This window comes from Schistocerca gregaria, chromosome 4 (genome assembly GCF_023897955.1).
Source record: "Schistocerca gregaria isolate iqSchGreg1 chromosome 4, iqSchGreg1.2, whole genome shotgun sequence".
In the NCBI taxonomy this organism is placed as follows: Eukaryota; Metazoa; Arthropoda; class Insecta; order Orthoptera; family Acrididae; genus Schistocerca; species Schistocerca gregaria.
In genome coordinates, this window is record NC_064923.1 from 261,483,882 (window position 1) to 261,501,378 (window position 17,497).

Here is a 17,497-nt window from a genome sequence, read left to right on the forward strand (position 1 = left end):
TCTTTGATTACTAAAGATGATGGTGTTACAGAGCGGAATCTACCGGTGTGAGGGCTGTGTGTAGCACACTGATACATAGAGAAAGAATTCCGTCATATACACTCCTGGAAATGGAAAAAAGAACACATTGACACCGGTGTGTCAGACCCACCATACTTGCTCCGGACACTGCGAGAGGGCTGTACAAGCAATGATCACACGTACGGCACAGCGGACACACCAGGAACCGCGGTGTTGGCCGTCGAATGGCGCTAGCTGCGCAGCATTTGTGCACCACCGCCGTCAGTGTCAGCCAGTTTGCCGTGGCATACGGAGCTCCATCGCAGTCTTTAACACTGGTAACATGCCGCGACAGCGTGGACGTGAACCGTATGTGCAGTCGACGGACTTTGAGCGAGGGCGTATAGTGGGCATGCGGGAGGCCGGGTGGACGTACCGCCGAATTGCTCAACACGTCGGGCGTGAGGTCTCCACAGCACATCGATGTTGTCGCCAGTGGTCGGCGGAAGGTGCACGTGCCCGTCAACCTGGGACCGGACCGCAGCGACGCACGGATGCACGCCAAGACCGTAGGATCCTACGCAATGCCGTAGGGGACCGCACCGCCACTTCCCAGCAAATTATGGACACTGTTGCTCCTGGGGTATCGGCGAGGACCATTCGCAACCATCTCCATGAAGCTGGGCTACGGTCCCGCACACCGTTAGGCCGTCTTCCGCTCACGCCCCAACATCGTGCAGCCCGCCTCCAGTGGTGTCACGACAGGCGTGAATGGAGGGACGAATGGAGACGTGTCGTCTTCAGCGATGAGAGTCGCTTCTGCCTTGGTGCCAATGATGGTCATATGCGTGTTTGGCGCTGTGCAGGTGAGCGCCACAATCAGGACTGCATACGACCGAGGCACACAGGGCCAATACCCGGCATCATGGTGTGGGGAGCGATCTCCTACACTGGCCGTACACCTCTGGTGATCGTCGAGAGGACACTGAATAGTGCACGGTACATCCAAATCGTCATCGAACCCATCGTTCTACCATTCCTAGACCGGCAAGGGAACTTGCTGTTCCAACAGGACAATGCACGTCCGCATGTATCCCGTGCCACCCAACGTGATCTAGAAGGTGTAAGTCAACTACCCTGGCCAGCAAGATCTCCGGATCTGTCCCCCATTGAGCATGTTTGGGACTGGATCAAGCGTCGTCTCACGCTGTCTGCACGAACGCTGGTCCAACTGAGGCGCCAGGTGGAAATGGCATGGCAAGCCGTTCCACAGGACTACATCCAGCATATCTACGATCGTCTCCATGGGAGAATAGCAGCCTGCATTGCTGCGAAAGGTGGATATACACTGTACTAGTGCCGACATTGTGCATGCTCTGTTGCCTGTGTCTATGTGCCTGTGGTTCTGTCAGTGTGATCATGTGATGTATCTGACCCCAGAAATGTGTCAATAAAGTTTCCCCTTCCTGGGAGAATGAATTCACGGTGTTCTTATTTCAATTTCCAGGAGTGTATAATGATCTTATGGTTCTCTCCCTTTCCTTTGTACCGATGGCCATAAATACTCTCTGTTTCCTTATTCATAGCCGTCCTCCCTGTCTCCAGGGTATGTTGACCTGCATGACTCATAAGACTCACCTACTCCAAATGAGCACAAAGGACAAAAAAAAAACAGTCATCCTAGGAAGTGTGTCGTGGAAATTTAAGGTACCCCTGAATGAAACAGGAAGAAAGTTCACAGTAACATTAATTTAATTCATTGAAACCACAAACTGAAATTATAAAATATAAATATTATCAAAAACTGACAGTTTGTTCCTACATAGTAACAAGCAGCCCATAAAGGGACAAAAGAATTTTACACATACATTTCTGAGAACATTCGGTCCAGCACATTGAATCAAAATATAAAATTTACAAACCATAAATATCGAACCTCCTCCAGACTTAAAATTAATAAACCACCAGAGATGACTTTGTCGTCAAATAACCAACAATAAACTTTTTCCAGTTTACTAAAACATCCATTAACGAATGCTTACAACTACATACTTAAAGAAAACACTGTGAACACGTAAAACACTGTGATTTACTCAATGTATGTAATTGATGGGAAGGTGCATCTAGTAAAACTACATAGCCGTGTCTCTGAATGAGAAAATTTCCAAACATGCCATGCATCCAACTGATCAACAACCAGTAGTCCTTCACTTATAATACTGAGACCTTCGATCTCCAAGCTTCTTTTTCCAACAGGGCAGATCGAAGATTCATAATCAGGAACTCTTATGACGCATGCTCTGTGCAGCAATCTACTACAATACCTCACTTGCAACGTCGTCAGCAGAGCTTCATAAACTGCCCGGAACTATCCCACCGGACAGTGATCTAAAAGCCAAGTAACAACAGGATATTCATCAATACAACTCGCATCAACCGCTGGCCTCCGCCAGAAGTATCTATGCCAGTGCCAATGCCCCTTCATATTACTTTCCTAAAATGCACATTCCATATAATTTCATACAATTTTAGTTCTGTAACCTCAGAACATACATGACGCTCAACAACTTACGGCAGCATAAAATTGCGAATTAAGTTAGCGAACTTAACACCCCCCCCCTCCCCCAATCCGCCATTATTCGCCACAACACGACAAACACGCTTTCTGCTATTGTCACTCGGTGGTTCCATTCTCCGCTGCTCCGCCTCCTTGCGGCTCCGACGCTAAGGAAAAAGACACTAGACACGAATCGATAACAAAACCCTAATCGATTCGCCAACTCGTGCCCACCGGCACAGAGGCATGATATTAATACTGTGTAACACCGCTTATAGCACATACAATGGCCTCGATTCGACTAGGAAGAGAGCTCGCAAGTTTCCTCAGACACATCATATGCAGCTGAAGCCACTTCTTGGTGATTAGAATCCGTAGAGCAACCAAGTTGCGGAATATTGACTGCTATGTCCCAGATAGTCGCAGACATTTTCTATGGGGCTAAGAGGGAGTGATTTAGCGGAAAAGTCGAGGTGCGATGGGATGGCAGATCGTTTATCAAACCAGGAAAATATGCGCGCAGGCCTGTAAATATGTGTGATGTCGTCTTGGAAGAAGGAACTTTTCGAGCATACGAATCATGATTATTCAGAAGAGGTGGAAGTACTTGGTCACTTAGGATGTTGAAATAAACATTCAGGCTCACTTAATCTGATTCAGTTGTGAATTATTGGTGAAACAGTGTAAAGGGTTATTCAAAAAGAGAGAACAGCTTTCAGTTGCTAATTACAGACAGATTATGTAAGATAGAAACCCATTGTCCATGTCATTGGATAGGGAAAGGTACATATTTTTAACACAGCTGCTCTGTTGTTTGTAGCAAGATGAGGATTACAAAAGAAGAGAAATCATTTTGTGTGTTGAAATTTGCGCGAAGTCAATCAAGTTTTCAAGCGAAGAGTGCATTCTGCCATCGATTCAGCAAGAAGCCTCCACTGCACAAGCAGATTTATGATTGTCATGCAACATTTTTGTAAGTAGCTTCCATATACAAAGGGACGAGCTCTGGCCGCCCACGCACGTGTGATTAAGACGTAGAGCGTATCCGAGGTGAGTTCGCGAGCTGCCCTCGGAAACCCACAAGACGGGCAGGCCAGGAACTTCAACTTCCTCAAACAACGGGGGGTATGTTCTAAAACGAAACCTGAATGTGAGGTCTTACAAATTACAGTTACTGCATTAATTGCGTACCGGCGATCATAACAGAAGGTGCGAAATTTGCATTTGAGTTCTACAAGATACGGCAGAGGACACTTTTTCCGAACGACTCATCATGATGTTGCACAATTTGGTTGTTTCCTCAGCTTCGCGAAGATTTCAGTGATTTCATTTTTATGTTTGACGGCGCTCCGTCTCACTTTCATCTTGAGGCGCGGCTTTATCTTAAACACCACCTCACAACGTTCAATTGGAAGAGGTGGACAACGAGATCTTGTTCATTGTTTTTGGTGTCCCAGGTCACCAGAACTCACACCTTACGATTTGCTTCTGCGGGGCTGCATAACACACAGTCTTTACCCACTCATAGCTGCTGCTTTTCAAAATCTAAAAAGTCGAATTATTGAAGCTGTCGACTTAGTAAGCAGGCACCTGCAGATTCGTCTGTACAGGGTGGCAGTTACTGAACTATGTGAAATAAAATCATCTTACCTTCTGTACCATATACGTTAGGACGTTCAAACTGCAATGTTAGCCACGGGAAATTGCAATGCGTCTGCATGGTTTGGTTTAGCGACGAAGCCCGCTTTCATTTGGATGGGTTAGTCAATAATGGGAATTAGTGAAGTTCGGTGGCAGGAGGAACAAGACTTTTGGTCAGGCGAACACAGGATTACAAATACAGAATCAAATAGAGGTAATGCAGGAGTAGGTTTAATAATGAAAAAATAAATAGGAGTGCGGGTAAGCTACTACAAACAGCATAGTGAACGCATTATTGTGGCCAAGGTAGACACAAAGCCCACACCTACTACAGTAGTACAAGTTTATATGCCAACTAACTCTGCAGATGACGAAGAAATTGAAGAAATGTATGATGAAATAAAAGAAATTATTCAGATAGTGAAGGGAGACGAAAATTTAATAGTCATGGTTAACTAGAATTCGGTAGTAGGAAAAGGGAGAGAAGGAAACTTAGTAGGTGAATATGGATTGGGGAGAAGAAATGAAAGAGGAAGCCGCCTGGTAGAATTTTGCACAGAGCACAACTTAATCATAGCTAACACTTGGTTCAAGAATCATAAAAGAAATTTGTATACATGGAAGAACCCTGGAGATACTAAAAGGTATCAGATAGATTATGTAATGGTAAGACAGAGATTTAAGAACGAGGTTTTAAATTTTAAGACATTTTCAGGAGCAGATGTTTACTCTGGCCACAATCTATTGGTTATGAACTGTAGATTAAAACAGAAGAAACTGCAAAAAGGTGGGAATTTTAGGAGACTGAGCCTGGATAAACTGAAAGAACCAGAGGTTGCACAGAGTTTCAAAGAGAGCATAAGGGTACAATTGACAGGAATGGGGGAGAGGAATACAGTAGAAGAAGAATGGGTAGGATGAAGTAGTGAAGGCAGCAGAGGATAAAATAGGTAAAAAGACGGGGCTGCTAGAAATCCTTGAGTAACAGAAGAAATATTGAACTTAATTGATGAAAGGAGAAAATATAAAAATGCAGTAAATGAAGCAGGCAAAAAGGAATACAAACATCTAAAAAACGAGATCGACAGGAAGTGCAAAATGGCTAAGCAAGGATGGCTAGAGGACAAATGTAAGGATGTGGAGGCTTACCTCACCAGGGGTAAGATAGATACTGCCTACCGGAAAATTAAAGAGACCTTTGGAGAAAAGAGAACCACTTGTATGAATATCAAGTGCTCAGATGGAAACCCAGTTCTAAGCAAAGAAGGTAAAGCAAAAACGTGGAAGGAGTGTATAGAGGGTCTATACAAGGGCGATGTACTTGAGGACAATATTATGGAAAAGGAAGAGGATGTAGATGAAGATGAAATGGGAGATATGATACTGCGTGAAGAGTTTGACAGAGCACTGAAAGACCTGAATCGACACAATGCCCCAGGAGTAGACAACATTCCATTAGAACTACTGACGGCCTTGAGAGAGCCAGTCCTGACAAAACTCTACCATCTGGTGAGGAAGATGTATGAGACACGCAAAATACCCTCAGACTTCAAGAAGAATATAATAATTCCAATGCCAAAGAAATCAGGTGTTGACAGATGTGAAAATTACCGAACTATCAGTTGAATAAGTAACGGCTGCAAATTACTAACCCGAATTCTTTACAGATGAATGGAAAAACTAGTAGAAGCCGACCTCGTGGAAGATCAGTTTGGATTCCGCAGAAATGTTGGAACACGTGAGGCAATACTGACCTTAAGACCTATCTTAGAAGCTAGATTAAGGGAAGGCAAACCTACGTTTCTAGCATTTGTAGACTTAGAGAAAGCTTTTGACAATGTTGATTGGAATACTCTCTTGCAAATTCTAAAGGTGGCAGGGGTAAAATACAGGGAGCGAAAGACTATTTACAATTTGTACAGAAGCCAGATGGCAGTTATAAGAGTCTAGGGACAAGAAAGGGAAGCAGTGGTTGGGAAGGGAATGAGACAGGGTTGTAGCCTCTCCCCAATGTTATTCAATCTGTATACTGAGCAAGCAGTGAAGGAAACAAAAGAAAAATTTGGAGTAGGTATTAAAATCCATGGAGAAGAAATAAAAACTTTGAGGTTTGCATCTAACGTAAAACAGCATATGTGAGGAAATGATTTGTGCACTATAACATTCCTGAAATTAACTGAAGTGCCCAGGTTCCAGACCTGAACACGATGGAACACTTTTCTTACGGTATATTGATAATTTTTACATTTTTTGGACCGTCTGACTACAACTGAATGAAGCACAATATTCGTGCGATAGGCATTTCGCCATTATTATCTTCAAGGCATCTTCAGTGGCCTGGTATATGTACACATTCGTACTATTTAGTCTACATTTTCGGGCAGTGCATCTATAGGTTACAATTAGCGCTGCTGGTTGGTTTTTGCTATAATGTAGTAATATTTGAAATTCTACTTACAGGTTGGGTGGACGATTTTCTATACACCACCTTTCTGTTCCATTTTTGGTGCCGTTCCTATTGTTATAATTGCCACTTGCGGTTTTTTGCACGGTTCACAGCACAAGGAAGTGAACACTTGTTTTGATACAATGTTTTTGTTTGTGTTTCCGATTGTCGGATTTTCCTGCAAAGATCGAATGTTATTGTCAAATTTCGAGTGTAATTTTTGAAGTATCTGTGATCTGTTTCTGTATGCATTTTTGTGTTTGTGTTTATACACTACTGGCCATTAATATTGCTACACAACGAAGATGACGTGCTACCGACGCGAAATTTAACCGACACGAAGAAGATGCTGTGATATGCAAATGATTAGCTTTTCAGAGCATCCACACAAGGTTGGCGCCGGTGCCGACACTTACAACATGCTGACATGAGTAAAGTTTCCAACCGATTTCTCATACACAAACAACAGTTGACCGGCATTGCCTGGTGAAATCTTGTTGTGATGCCTCGTGTAAGGACGAGAAATGCGTACCACCACGTTTCCCACTTTGTAAAACGTCGGATTGTAGCCTATCGCGATTGCGGTTTATCGTATGGAGACATTGCTGCTCGTGTTGGTCGGGCTACAATGATTGTTAGCAGAATATGGCTGCGGTTAGCCTTGACGCTGCATCACAGGCAGGAGCGCCTCCGTTGGTGTACTCAACGACGAACCTGGGTACACGAGTGGCAAAACGTCATTTTTTGGGATGAATCCGCGTTCTGTTTACAGCATCATGATGATCGCATCCGTTTTGGGCGACATCGCTATGAATACACCTTGCAAGTGTGTATTCGTCATCGCCATACTGGCGTATCACCCGGTGTGATGGTATAGGGTGCCATTGGTTACACGTCTCAGTCACCTTTTGTTCGCATTGTCAGCACTTTGAACAGTGGACGTTACATTTCAGATGTGTTACGACCCGTGGCTCTACCCTTCATTCGATTCCTCCGAAACCCTACATTTCATCAGGATAATGCACGACCGCATGTTTCAGGTCCTGTACGGGCCTTTCTGGATACAGAAAATGTTCGACTGCTGCCCTGTCCAGCACATTCTCCAGATCTCTCACCAATTGAAAACGTCTGGTTGTCACTACTCTTGATAAACTGTAGTATCGTGTTGAAGCTGCATGGGCAGCTGTACCTGTACACGTCATCCTAGCTCCGTTTGACTCAATGCCCAGGCGTATCAAGGCCGTTATTACGGCCAGAGGTGGTTGTTTTGGGTACTGATTTTTCAGGATCTATGCACCCAAATTGCGTGGAAATGTAATCACATGTCAGTTCTAGTATAAAGTATTTGTCCAATGAATACCCGTTTATCATCTGCGTTTCTTCTTGGTGTAGCAATTTTAATGGCCAGTAGAGTATATATTGCTGCTTGTGTGAGGAGGGGCGATTTTTTTCTTATCATTTCTTTTATTAAGTGTAGTAAGGAACCTGTACTGATGTGTGTTTGCACATTTATCACATATTTGTTTTCAGCTATTGCTTTCTGAATGTGGAAGTTTTCTTGCATTTGTATAAGATATTTGTCATGGTTCCTTATTCTCATTATTTTCATTTCTTGTTCCATGTTTTTAAAATGGTGGTTTTGATGTTTCAAATGTTCTAAAAATATGGATTGGTTTGTTTCGTATTTCCATTACCTGATATGTTCTATGCACTGTCTTTTAAAATTCCTGCATGTGATGCCTATGTATACTGTATCACAACTTTTTCATTCAAGTTTATATATTCCTGATCGCTGGAATTTATCCCTGTTGGTAGTTGATTGGCTTATAACAAGAGGAACGACCCCAAAAATGGAACAGAAAGTAATATGTAGAAAATCGTCCACGCAACTTTTAAGTAGAATTTAAAATATTACTACATCACAGCAAAAACCAACCACCAGCCTATAGGTGCACTACCCGAAAATGGAAACTGAACAGTAAAATTATGTTCATATTCCAGGCCACTAAAGATGCCTTGCGGAGAATAAAGGCGAAACGCGTATGGCACGAAAATTGTGTTCCATTCAGTTACACTCAGACTGTCCAAAAAAGTAAAAATTATCTATATACCTAGCGTCCCACATCACTACCTTCTCTGGTTGCGGCGCTTTCGCAAGAATTAGCTGCCATTCCTCCACAGACATTCAGACACCTCACTGGAAGTGTCGCCAGCAGAGTTCAGACGAAGGGTGGACACGCGCTAATTTAATCTCTACTAATACGTGTCCGGATACTTTTGATCACATAGTGTGTTTTGTCCGGTGAGCTTAGAAACAGTTGAGGCACAATCATCACCTTATTCGGTCTGACGGCTAAACCTGTCCCTAGCGGTCTCGCTGTTTGGTGCCCTCCCACAAATCAACCAACCAACCAACTTACGAACACGCGTGTAAATATAGCCTATAATAAACTTTCAATGTTACATATTGTGTACTGCATGCTGTAAAGAACAATTCGCAGACGGTAATTGTATCAATATGACAAGCATCTGTGAGGCAATGGTTTATGGACAGTAACATTCCTGAAATGGACTGGCGTGGCCAGGGTCCCGACCTGAACCCAATGGAACACATTTGCGAAGTGCTAGAACGTCGACTTCACTCCGGAACCCTAGCGTCCTACATGACTACCTTCTCTGGTTGCGACTCTTTAGGAAGAATTGGGAGCAATTTCTCTACAGATATTCAGACATCTCATTGGAAGTGTCCTCAGCAGAGATCAGACCACCATAAAGACGAAGGGTGGTCACATCTTATATTAGTCTCTGCTAATAGATGCCCGGATACTTTTGATCACATTGTGTCTTTTGTCCGGTGAGCTTAGAAACAGTTGAGGCACAACCGTCACCTCATTCGACCTGACGGCTAAACCTGTCCCTAGCGGTGTCAGAGCCGACAATGCGGCCCGCCTTTCCTTCCTTTCTTCTCGCTGCGAGAAGGGCATTAGACCGCACATATGTGGCGGGACGAGACCTCGCTTCGCTGCTCGAGCATGCGGCTGCTCTTGACCGGCTACCGGCGCGGCTGCTCGCCTTGGCGATGTGCAAATACGCGACCGTGAGGTGGCAGCGGGCAGGCTGCTCGGAGACACGCGCCGGCCTTCTGGGAGGCCAATAGCGCCGAGATAAAAGGCTCCACCGCGAGCGCCCACCTGCGAAGTCTGGCGCGTGGAACACCGGCGCTGCGGGAGACTGGGCTGGTTTTCTGGAGCGTGCAGGTGCTGGGAGCGGAGTGTCGGGGAAAAGCGCCGTCGTGGTGTTGCAGATGAGTACAGATGGATGAAAAGGAGGTTGTCGCTGCAGGTCTCTCCACATGACACGGTCTGAATATTGAAATGCTCGTCCGATGCTTGAGTACTGATCATAAATTTGAAACCCTCACCAAGTAGGACTGATGGAAGAAATACAGAAGATCCAAAGAAGAGTGGCGCGTTTCGTCACGGGTTCATCTAGCCGGCGCGAGAGCGTTAGAGAGAAGCCTAACAAACTCCAGTGGCAAACGTTGCAAGAGAGGTGTTGTGCGTCGCGGAGAGGTTTGCTAGTGAAATTTCGAGTGAGTATTTTCCGGGAAAGGTCGGACAACATATTACCTCCTCCTTGCCGCAGTGGTTACACCGGTTCCCGTGAGATCACCGAAGTTAAGCGCTGTCGGGCGTGGTCGGCACTTGGATGGGTGACCATCCAGGCCGCCATGCGCTGTTGCCATTTTTCGGGGTGCACTCAGCCTCGTGATGCCAATTGAGGAGCTACTCGACCGAACGGTAGCGGCTTCGGTCAAGAATACTATTATAACGGCCGGGAGAGCGTTGTGCTGACCCCACGCCCCTCCTATCCGCATCCTTCACGGAGGATGACACGGCGGTCGGATGGTCTCGGTAGGCCACTCATGGCCTGAAGACGGAGTGACCACATTCATGTCACGAAATTACCACGACGAGAAAATTCGGGAAATTGGAGCTAATGTATTGGGTTATCGACAGTCATTCTTCCCACACGCCATTCGCGAGCGGAACAGAGAAGGGAGGATGAGTTAGTGGTAACACGCATCGATAGATGGTTTGTGAGGTGTTATGTAGATGTAGATATCGATATCAACCGCGAGGAAATAACGTGACTTCTCGGCGGACCTGTTAGCAGTTACGTTTCTCGAGTTCGCCACCGGATAACACTGTCAAAGGTCGCTAATATTTCTTCGAAAATCTGTTCGACATCTACAAGTGCTTACGGTAATAATAGCAGTTTGATGTGTCTTTCAGCTAGACCTGCCGGGAACCATCTGAGAATGTCGAACAGTTCAAAGAAATATTGTCACAAAATATGGTGACTGCGACAGTCTTATCCAGCAGCAAACACGAAAAGTATATTTGGAAGGAAAGAGGTACTAATAGCTTAATCACGGATCCCAGATACGTCGTATATCTCGTCACGCGGGCACCGCTTGTTATTTCACAGACTTTAAGATATCGAAACCACCCTTCGGCAAGTTATAGTAAGCGAAATGGCCAAGTACTGTAATTTATCGTTAGGGTGTCTTAACGTTTTCTAATGTAATGGGATGTCGAAGCAACTCTGGTTCTTCTGCATATGAGTCATTTCACTTTTTCATGGCATTTGATAGCTCTCGATACAAGGGCTACGGTGACATAACGTTTATTTAAGTTTTACTCGAAGTTAAATGGAAATGTGACGGCTACGTCTACCAACAGAGCGCAGTTTGGAATTTATTTCACGTAAACGTCAGTCACTTATTTTTGCATAACTTAGTTCCAAATACTGAAATGCGTATTCCTCATTTGGGGACCTGTCGAATTTTATAAAAATATAATCTTTTCATTACTTAATCAGAACTACATCAATATCTCGATAAATAAAACATCGTTAAATATTAGTATACTGCAAATTACTTACCTCCTGTGAACACTATCGCTTGTTGAAAACTGACAGTCGGTGAAAGATCAAGTGTAAACGCACTTCAAAGGTCATCCTGCATGTGCGTCGTGAGTGAAATAAACACTTCCCGAGCAACAGTCAGAGACAGCGCCTATCGTTGTTGGTGTTGACGTGTCTTCTTTGGAACCTGCTGGCCGTGCAAGGGTTAAAAATGATTCAGGCTATATGGAGTCAATCACTTTCCCTCTTAAAAATTGTGTAAGAATCGAAAAGAGAGAGCAGTAACGCGAATGACTGGGATACATGTTTCATAGACCAAGAAATGATAAGAATGACGTTATTAGCAATCAGAACTGTGAGATACGTGAGCATATTAAGCAAACGATCTTAGCCACTATATCACTAGTTGGTGGGCATGTACGCATCAGTTCTTAAGTCAACAACTTGTAACTGATCAACGTTCGTGGAAGAGAACTTGCTACAACTCCAGGTGATAATCGTAATTTCAGACAACAATGAATTCTAAAACTGCGATGTCTAACATAATTTATTTTACAATAGAACAGGTCTACTGAAATGTCAATTTCGTCAACTTAAAGTTGTCTATGTTTTTTGTATTTTTCCTCCCGCCCGTAGCACTGTAGAAATGGATCATAAGTTAAAGAACGGATAGGAAGCGAAACATGACGTATTCGGCAAGGTGATTTTCTTGAGCATGGTGACTGACTTCGTAAATTATTTTTTTATAGTGCTTTTCACTTTGATGAAACTCTTAGGAAACTTCGAGATGTACACGACCATTGCAGTGTTGTTAAAACTATGAACGATTTTTTTATTTTAGTAGCATATAGGAAAGAACAACAGAACTGAAATCAGTCATCAGTTCACGAAGTAGTGGATGGGAAAGGACAACAGCACTGAAATTAGGTTCATCATTACCCAAGGTGTGTATTTGTTCGAGGCTGCAGTTTACAGAGCCAAAGGTTGACAAATAGATCATCCAAGAAGCTTATCTCGCACTTTACGGAGCATTCATGAGGTACCGTCAGTCACGCAGCGGCATCGAATGCTGATATGCGTATTGGGTCATTTGCACGTTTCATGATTCATGACTGACGCTCTATCTCGTCTACACAGTTTTCTCACGTGTTCGACGTCTGATATCTTTAGAAAGTGCCGGGCGTGTTGTGTTCACTTTGTGCTGCTGCTCATTGTCGCGTGTTTCTGCGTCTTCAGCAGAGAGTTTATATTCTTTGTAATTTTCCTCCAACTTGAATTTCTAATCTCAGTCATCTTGCCTTCCTAGTGGTGTGAGCTAGCGGTTATGTATCCGGGACAGACTCTAGGTTCTGTAATATTCATGAAATGTCTCTTGACCGGAAGAATTCGCTATCCGTTATAGACTCCTGAAATCATCTTCGAAAATTCATCAACAAATTTATTATACTAACAGTGTCATTAGGAATTAGATGTCGATGCGAGGTCATTTGTTGCTTTTGATACCTCCGCTGGGGTATCCTGTTTCTTGAAATGGCCAACAGAAGATATGGGCATCGATTCCGGGCAACCAGTAGAACTTTATTTTGGCAGAGACACTCAGTAGAAGATAATATATTACAAATTCAGTCGTATGTTTGTAATAATGGGTTGATGTGACCTATACGTCTTGATAGACTCTTCAGGTTTGCTGCCGGATCCTGAAACCAACTCTATTCAATTTTTCGGCGATCCAGCTGTTCGCCATCTTCAGGAGAACGCTGTTTCTGTTGCTGAGTACTGTTCTGTCTCAGCAGCGTTCTCCTGAAGATGGCGAACAGTTGGATCGGCGAAATATTGAATAGAGTTTATTTAAGTATCCGGTAGCAAACCTGAAGAAACTTTCAAGGCTTATTACGCCGGGAAAGCCTACGAATTTCGCAGGAAAAGTACCATCACCACGGAACTATGCTTTTGTTTGAGGAGGCTCTTAGATAAAATCGCAGAAGCCTGAAAATGGTGCTTTCATTCCGAAATACACATAGGTCTGACAAAGCAATATTATGAACGTTTGACGATTGTTGCTCATAACGTAAAAGAACATATGATTTTTGGTGCCATACCTGTTCACGTGTTAGAAACGACATCACACGTAAAAGTTTGAAAAGGCTGCGCAAACTGTAAGTAATAGTTACGTTACTATGATTTAATAATGACAAGAATCAACAAAATGAAACAGATTTATGACATCAACTCTTTCTTTTATAGATCTCTTACAAGAGCAGAGACCAGATGCCTGGTTCGACATCCTATAGCGGTCTGTTCCGCAATTTAACAGCTGTGCAGCTGTGGCTTTGCCATCTGTTTCCGAGGGTTTGTTTATGTTACCATGAGTGATGGTAAGATGCTGCATCTCAGGACGAAATGTGTATATTTTGGACCAAGCATCACAGCTATCAACATTTCACGTTATGATTAGAGCTTCGCCACCAGTGACGGTATCATTACAAGGTGGAAGGTGTACCAGTTTCACTTTTAGATGTTGTCCAGCAATAATAATTGCGATTTCAACAGTTTCTGATGTTAATGATCAAAGGGACTTAGAAAGTGGGAGATGAGCGAACTCTAAAATGAATGAAGCCTGCATAAGTCACAAAACTGATTGCCACCAGCTTACAGACTTTCCAGAAACAATGTTGTAAGTATATCAGGTTTAAATCAATCCAACATGATTTTAATGTGTGTAACAGACATCTTATTCTTCAGTTCTCTACATTATTTTTCCTGTTTGTTATCAGATATACTCAACTAAGTGTGGTATGGAATAGAACACTGGATTTGGAAGTATTACTGCGAGAACATGAACGGGGCTATCCAAGAAGAAACTGACGCATTTCTAATTTATGTCAGTTAGCAAATTTAAGGTATATTTGTATTTTTAAGATGCAACGTGAGTGCTTAATTTATGAACATTTTAAAGTATGGCAGAATAATCAGGCATACAAATTTTTCGCACGTTGAGTATTTGACGAAAGTGCTTTGTAAATATTGGCTTGATCTAACTAAACCCTTACTAACTGTTCTGTCATTTTTCGTTTCAGTATATGATCTGACATGAATTTCTCTTACGCATTATTGATGTATCTTGATAATTATTTGTTGATCTTCTCACTATGATCATATTGGGTGGAAAGCCATAACAATGTAGTATTGGTACATACATAGTTATGAAGTAACTCACATTATTTACATCTGGATTCAGAGTGCAGTGAAAAGTATTCACAAGGAAATCTCATTCAGGGAGTTCCATTAGAGGAAGCTAATCTCATAAAATTTAAGATATCAACGCATATATTACTTGCAAGAAATCTTTTGTTCTGTTTCATGTTTTGTCAGTTTGGAGACTGTATTGATAAATTATTGGACATGGCTATTATGCATGTTCCTTCATCTCACTATCACTTCCCTATCTTTTCCTGAAAGTTAGAAATATCGATGAATCGTTCAGTCAGTGTGCCAAGATCGCATGGCGTCGTAAATTGCAACATTATTTGAAGTACATGTTATGTTCCAGCTGAGGATGAAAGAAACACTTCGCCAGGTACTTACAAGCAATAAACATTTCTCTTACACGTTATTATTGTATCTTGATAATTATTTTGTTGATCTACCAACTATGGTCATGTTGGATGGAAAGTCATAATAATATAGTATTGGTATATACATAGTTATGAAGTAACACACATTATTTGCTTTCGTATATTTTCAGTAACAGCAAAACAATTCTTTAGTATGTTTTCTTTCTATCTGAGGACGGATTCGGCTCCCAACAGAAGCATCATGAATCAAAACCGTGTAGAAATTAGAAGAAACAGAACTTCTTGCTGCTCAATAAACTCATATGTATGCTGTAGCTGCAAGGAAACTGGAAGTAGAGTATGAATGATTAGATTAACTTATACTTTATTGTTTGTTAGCAAACATGTTTCCAGATTAATCTGCGAGTCAACTTCCTTTCCACTTGAAAGACATGTTTGCTTCTTTTAATTTGTTCATGACCGAACATTAATATATATATTATTTGTAAACTCTAATGTATGAAAATATGTATGAGGAAATTTCCTCAGAAACGTACGATGTAACAAAAGTTTTCCAACGTTAAGTCAATTTCTTTAGTCTCACAAATTACAGAACTTTAAAAAAAATGCAGATGTATAATACCGCTTCAAAACGAAAATGACTCAGTCTCTATTTACTTACTTTTCACAAATTAACTTCGATATTTATATTCAAAGAATCTGCAAAGTAATGAGAATATTACTACACAGAATAAATAAAAGGATAAACTGTCACGCTTATTTTGAAATTGCACTGTTCAAACAGCTGAAAATTTATATTTTAATGAGGTTTAGTACAGAATGTGCTACATTGTCCTATACTCATTCATGTGTATGCTTGTCTGTGCTAGGGAAGAATGTGCTTCATTGTTCTATGTTCGTTCCCACATATGACTATCTGTTTATAAAAGTTGAAATTCCGTTTCCATGAAGTGTTCTGACATTATTTCAAATGTGAATATTTCTTTTCTAATGTAAACGGTTAACGTACACTGAAGTTCTTAACTCTGAAGGGCTAAAAACAAAAACAAAAAAAGACAGAAGTAGAAATAGGATAAAATGGTTCTCAACATGTGAAATAAGATCTTACAAACTGTTATGTATCTTGAATACAGAGTTATAATATTGTAAAAGATTGTGTTGTATTGTCATTTTGTATTTTGATAAAGTAACTTACGATATATGTAAATACTTGAACATAACAAAGTGCTTCTTAGCAAATCAGGTAAAACTTTAAAAACAGGAACTATCTTGTACTACTGTAAATGACTGTATTATGTTTCCGTATTGGAAATCATGAATATTGCTTACGAAACATGGAAATATTTGAATAAATAATAATAAATACAGCTCTCAGCGTCATGAAAATGTATTTTTATACTAATCATAGCCATGTTGTGTAAACGAAAATACCACTCAAGCATTAGGAATGTCATAAATCTCTCCAGCCTTTGTTGCCAATAGATTGACCTTGATAGTGGCGCTGCTTTTTATTCAAGGAGCTTCTTATTTGGAGTCTCACGACTGAGTGGCCTATTTATCTTCGAAAAAATCTGAGGAGTTAATGGGAATAAAACCTGGGTCCTTTCTCATCGAAGGCAACAAAGCTGAATTTTCTTTTTCATCTGCCGCAACACTTTATATTCCCATTTATTTCTTATAGTGTAGTCATTAACAAAAATGTTTAAAATCTGTATGTAACTTTGGAAATTTACATTAAAGCAGAAATGAGTAATCACACCCTGAAATATGCGTTTTCTCTTTCATATCTATTACCACGGCAGCAGAATACTTTCGTTGCGAATAGCCGAATTTTTAATGACAATACCATCAAGTTTCTAATTATAAGTCTGTTATTGCCGCGATCATTCAGCTACGGAAGTAGAATCTAGTGCTTTAAGTAAATATGCAGTATTCTCTAAATCATGTCCGGTGAGTGAAGCTTTCAGCTGATCAACTGCAGCATATGCCTCCATGGAACTCTCAACCTCATCTTAAAAGGGCTCTGGCAAACTACAACAGCTGAGTGATTGCTGGTAACTATAACAGCCTCAACCAGCTTGATCCAAGCAGCATATTCCAAGAAACAACGACGCCGATTCTGGTTCAACTTGAAAACACTTCAATAAAATTAATTAAATGCAATGAGAACAAAGTGAACAGGTAGACGGGTATGAAAATAACGAATATGCAGTGACATGAAATGAAACCGGTGCTTACCGTTGAGATATGCTGAATCTGCAACGAAATGAATATGTTTGTTATGTGTTGCATTGAATATATGAACAATGTGTTTATCTAAACGAAGCGGAACGAGTCAGTTTACAGGAT

At 41.7% G+C, this 17,497-nt stretch overlaps 1 long non-coding RNA gene across 2 annotated transcripts in view; it reads left to right on the forward strand.

The window, feature by feature from the left end:
• The window catches only part of LOC126267451 (uncharacterized), a 77,068-nt gene extending 60,154 nt beyond the window's left edge, over positions 1-16,914 (forward strand). The window contains exons 1-3 of one of the 2 annotated variants that reach the window (XR_007549009.1): positions 10,500-13,729; positions 13,818-14,247; positions 14,348-16,914. This is a non-coding gene — a long non-coding RNA (uncharacterized LOC126267451). Of the gene's footprint in view, positions 1-10,499; positions 13,730-13,817; positions 14,248-14,347 lie in introns of those variants that run through there. The other variant, XR_007549008.1, reaches the window with a different exon arrangement.
• The last annotated feature ends 583 nt before the right edge of the window (positions 16,915-17,497 follow it).